The sequence below is a fragment of the Microtus pennsylvanicus genome, chromosome 4 (assembly GCF_037038515.1).
Source record: "Microtus pennsylvanicus isolate mMicPen1 chromosome 4, mMicPen1.hap1, whole genome shotgun sequence".
Classification (NCBI taxonomy): domain Eukaryota; kingdom Metazoa; phylum Chordata; class Mammalia; order Rodentia; family Cricetidae; genus Microtus; species Microtus pennsylvanicus.
Window position 1 is genome coordinate 75,887,070 of NC_134582.1, and position 6,000 is coordinate 75,893,069.

Here is a 6,000-nt window from a genome sequence, read left to right on the forward strand (position 1 = left end):
AGGATGGAAGGAGAAGATAATCAACATATTACATACACATGAAATTGGCAAATAATAATTTCTAAAAAGTTGCAATTCCCATACCAAAAGCCCTGAGTTATTAAAACATCCCCAGTCCTGGGTATGAGATACCGCTCCAGGAATTATTGACCAGGAAGGTCCCAAAGACCTCCTAAATTATGCAAGTTATGGCCATTGCACCTACTAACCCACCAGAAGTGGGTGTGAGAGACCCCTTTCGTTGATGAAAACCACACACCTTCATTGTAGAATACAGAGAAGCCATGCTGGAAACAAGAAGCTTCCTCACTGCTGGGAGGCCATTATGGTGCCAGTAATTGCTAAGACAGCAGTTTGGGGAGTAGAGGAAATCAGAAATAGTATTTACCCTCTTTGGACTTTGCAAACTACAATATCAAGTTGCCAGGCAAAGGATGCTTACTGAAATAATAGTGGAACAACTATTACAGGGTAACCATTTGGTTTCTGATTGACTCTGAGCCTATTGCAGAGGAGGGAATGCATGCCTGCTACTGTGGATCTTGTCAAGCATCCATTGCTGGGGAGCTCATAAGCACTTTCATTTTACTAAATAGATATGTTGTCAGACCTTTTGACTGGTACAGACCTCGGTTTTGATCAAAGACGCTTTTTGCAGCAAGTAGCAGCTAATGCAGACTCATGGCTGGTCAAGATACTGAGACCAAGTGACTGCTGCATGTTCAACCTTGAGTGAGGTACCCATATCACACTTCCCCACACCGGGGATCAGGGAACACTGAAGAAAACAAATCAGGACTGTAAGAGCCAGATGATGGAGATCAGTGCTACGAAAAGATGTCTTAGCAATATGACATGTCTGTGGCATGCAAGAACCCTAAAAAGTTGCCTGCATAGGGCCTGCACAATAGGACCTAAACATTCAATCCTAGAAAGAGAGATGCTCATGGGGTCCCAACCAGGGGATATAATGGTAATCACAGATTGCCGGGGGAGAGGAATTCATTATCTTAAGTGATGTAGCCATTGGTGAGTTATCCATGTCCTCACACCCATGCCCATTCAAGTGACACTGGTTAGATTTATGGGTCACAAAGCAAAAGCTAAGAGAGTGGAACGGGGGCTTGAAACAGGAAATGCAGCCAAAAGGAGAATAGCAGAGAGGAGAAAGGAGTGTGCTTGGATTGTAGTATATTCATGTACAAAGATATCACAGATAAGATTTATAAGTGACATTTGTCATTAATTAAATTTATCTTTCTCCTCCCTGTCCTTTTGGCTTTTCTCCCTGAAGCAAAGCTGTTTGTTCAGTAGGACCCTCTATTGACAGTTTCCCCGTGTCCCTGTGCTTCACTCTGAGGGTTCATCTTAGTTGAAGTCTTAAGGAAATTCTGAGCTGCTGAGGTAGGTAGTTCAGTCTCAGTGCTGACACACAGAATTTAAAATTATCTACCAGTATATTTACGAGCAGGATTTAAGGTTTACCTATTATGTCTAACCAAGTTGGTGGTTAGTTTTATGTCAGTTTGACTCAGCTAGAGTCATTTTGGAAGAGGGGACTTCAATTAGGAAAATGCCCCCTCTAGGTTGGCCTTGATATATTTTCTTGACTGATGACTGATGTGGGAGAACCCAGCTCACTGTGGGTGGTGCCAACCCTATGCTAGTGGTTCTGAGTGTTCTAAGAAATCAGATTGATTAAGTCATGATGAACAAGCCAGTAAGCAGTGTTTCTCCATGGTCTCGGCTTCAGTTCCTGCCTCCAATTTTCTTCTCTGCTTGACTTTGTGCCCTGATTTCCTTTAGGGATAGATTATAATGTGGAGCTGGAAGATAAAATAAACCCTCTACAAGTTGCCTTTGGTCTCAGTGCTCTATTATAGCAACAGAAACCCTAGCTAAGATACCATCTTTATTAAACCTTCTGTATTTGTTCTCTTGAGTTATTACTAGGGGCCTAACTGGACTTGCCATACTGAAGACTAGTAGATTTAAAATAATTTTGTGGCCATAAATTATGAAAGTGAATCATAGCTGCTGACCCAACCACATTTCAATACATGTTCATAAGGGTCAATTCTTCTGTTCTTTTACACTGTGTGAAGATATGTCACTGTGATTGGTTTAATAAAAAACTAAATGGCCAATAGCTATGTAGGATTTTTCAGGGTGGAGAGAATGCTGGGGAGAAGAAGGCAGAGTTGCCAGCCAGATAGAAAGTGAGCAGGATGGCCACTACAGAGATGAGGTAATAAAGCCACAAGGCAGAAAGTAAATTAAGAGAAATGGGTTAAAGTTATAAGAGCTAGTTGGAAACAAGCCTAAGCTAAGGCTAGGCTTTCAAAATGAATAATAAAGCTCTGTGTGGTTATTTGGGAGCTGGCAAGTGGGACATAGAAAGACTCATTACAAATGGCATGGGGAGGGCAGCAGATGGACACGTATTTCCACATAAGATCAGAGAAAGCTCAAAAGGGTTCCAAACACACAAAACCAGAGCCAAATGCAGCTTCTTAGTCCCACAGTCTCTCATGTACATAGATGTGCCTCCCAACCATGGCCTGCAGGCTTAAATCACCAATTCACCATGAGCTAAGCTACATGACAGTTTAGGGTTTTGCTCATGTAGACAAAAAAGGTAACAGTCACACAGTAAAGCAGGTTCAGACTAAAAAATAAATAAAACTCTAAATAGGTTACAGTATGTTTAACAATGTATGTAGGTTTAAAAAAAGGATATAAACAGTCATAAAAATAGCTTAAAAATAATATACTCTTTAAAGAGAGAAGTAATAAAAAAAAAGAGAAAAGGCCGGGCGGTGGTGGCGCATGCCTTTAATCCCAGCACTCGGGAGGCAGAGGCAGGCGGATCTCTGTGAGTTCGAGGCCAGCCTGGTCTACAAGAGCTAGTTCCAGGACAGGCTCCAAAACCACAGAGAAACCCTGTCTCGAAAAACCAAAAAAAAAAAAATAATAATAATAATAAAATAAAAAAAGAGAAAAATCCATGAGTGGATGGGAAATATAACATAGGAAGTTTGGACCTTATATGGTGCTTTGTTAATTTTGAATTTTTTGAATGCTAATGAACAGACAACAGCTGCTGAGAGTTATGGCATTATGAAAGGGACTGCTGAATTAAACCAACCTCTGTATATTTTTTAAATGTCCTAACTTCAAATGGAAGTTAAAAAATAAGTTACATTGGGAAGAGGTTATGGTTTTGTTTCCACATAAAACAAAAAGCTATGGATTCATTCAAGGTTAATAGAGATCAGATTTGATTGGGAAGGCCCCCTGAAAATCCTGGTTATCGACATAAAAAAATAAACCTAGAAAATCTACACGACAGGTGATATATATTTTACCCACTCAAACATAAAACCAAACCCCATCTGTGATTGGCTTATGTACAATGCACAATCCATTCTTGTGTTAATGCAGAGATGTATGTTACCTTTGAAAGTTTGTGTGTTTCAGAGCAATGGGAACAGATACCAATGAAAACGGGTAGTTTAGGTGATCCAGCATCTCAGAGTGCCTCTGTTGCAGTTTTCTCAAGAGTTCTACATCCAGAATTTCAACTGAGATGCTGAGATGGCCAACTTTATAGACTATTATAGCTAGTATTTGACCATTATCCTAATTTTATCAGGGTCTCCCAAAGATTCCAGTACTCTCAGACAACAGGAAGCAGTCTAAAGAACACAAGCCTAGGGCTGGAGAGATGGCTCAGAGGTTAAGAGCACTGATTGTTCTTCCAGAGGTCCTGAGTTCAATTCCCAGCAACCACATGGTGGCACACAACCATCTGTAATGAAATCTGTTGCCCTCTTCTGGCCTACAGGCACACATGCAGACAGAACACTGTAAACAAAATAAATCTTAGAAAAAAAAAAGAACACAAGCCTACATTCCCAATAGATGGGATAAGTAGATTTTGGTCATTCTGTGGTCTATGGATGTTCATCATTGTTTAGGGGGCTTAGTTACAAATTATTATTGGTCCTGGTTAGAAAAAAAACTGAGCAAAGGAGATTAAATTCAGAAATCTCTTTATGAAGAGAAAGAAATGAGGATATAGTATAAAAATGATGAGATAAAAAGGGTAGATTATTCCAAAAAAAAGGGGTAGATTGTTGAGTTTACTTTTGAACAACCACTAGTATCAAATTTTTACATTGCTATGGATTTTTATATATTGATGCAAAGGTATTTTTGGAACATACTGTACATACATTTCTACTCATATTTAAGGTAGTGTACCAATGCAGCTCATTTAATAATGTAATGCAAATTTCTAGTCCTTGAAAGTCATTATTAAAAGTCATTATTTAGGATAATAAAAAAAATGCAGGTTAGTCACCTATAAGAAACTTATCATGTTAGGTATGTTTTCAAGGTCAAACAGTTATATTTTAGATAGACAGTCTTCAAATGCTTCAGAGATATACAGAATATGGCATTTAAGATGTTTAAATAACATAAGGCTATTTATGACAATGAGACACATCTACTGACAGCACCAATCTACTTTTAAAAAAGATGGACACTGAAGAAAGTCCTCGTGAAGTTTGTTTTTTTGTGGCAAAAGCCAGCCATTTGGGCAAGAAACTGCCCTCACCTTCACTGCTGACAGTATGCTGTCCTAACTGGATATGCAGGACACAAAAGAAAGTGGCTGCTGAACTTTGTCAAGACAAGGTAGGACAGTCCTTCAAAAATCCCTGCTTCACAGCAAAGTCTGTCAGATATTCTAGGCCTGTAGGCCAAGATGGATGCCCCAACATTACAGAGGAACCTTGCCTGGCTGTCCAGGAAGCCAGATGTCTCTGTTACTTCTATAGTTTCAGAAGTTGGTGTCTCTGCACTTCGTGTTTACTGAAGTAATATTTCATCCTTCTTGGGTCTCTGATGGAGATTGAGGACTAGATAGTTATAGTTTTATAGTCTTCCTTGTATCCAAATTCAGAAAAGAAACTTACATAAGAGATGTAACATTTATAAGGTTGAAAAACATGAAAGCTTGCTCATTTAAAAAGATATTTTAAGGTCTAAAATGACATTTTTAGGATGCTCACACAAATTATGACAAGATGGTTTTAATATAAAACTTTGGGCTAAGACAGAATACATAATGAGGTATTTTCTTAAATTTGCCAAATGCAAATTGACTGGACATTGTAAATGTAATTATTACTAAGCTAGCAGCTGAGCTTTCAGAATGAATAAGTCTCTGTGTGGTTATTTGGGAGCTGGCGGGCAGAACAGAGGAAGACTAGCTACATTTTCTGAAGCATTTGAGTGGTTACAATTGCTGCCTGCGTGCATCGATGTACAGACTGGTCACAGAGCCGTCTGTGTATCTGCTGCAGTGACTGCGGCCCCTGATGAAAGCTCACACATCTACCTCAGTGAATGAGATCACGCCCTGAGTCTATTGATCGCCAGAGGTCTCTGGAAGCCCCTTAGGGATATAGACGGTTTATTCTGTGGTTGATATTCATTCAGTCTATGGTATTTCTAGTCCATTCCAATCAGTTGATTTTAATCACATGGTTACATGGTTGTGGCTCTTAATGCTAATGTGTCTTTTTCTAACTTGGTGAGATTTGACAGTTGGAGACTCTTGCATTGCAAAGGTCACTCATTCCCCAGTGTACCAATGGCCAAGATGCTGAATGATCATCTGTACTCTCCATCAATCATTGGCATGTGGTATAGTTGAGTATTGGAATATATATCAAAATCATCTCAGATCAAAATCACTTCACATTCTATCGTCATCATTTTTAGTTCACACACTTTACTAGATATTCTTGTCACTAAATATGGCTGTCCCCAGAAAAGAACAGCCTCCTCTTGGCCATTTCTTAGAGGGTAATAATAAGGACAAAAGAGGTGGCATAGGAAACTGGAGATTTACTTTGAAAATCAATAATAATTGTTAGGTGTGAGCTGGGTGTGATAGTGCACACTTTTAATTCTACTCCAGAGGCA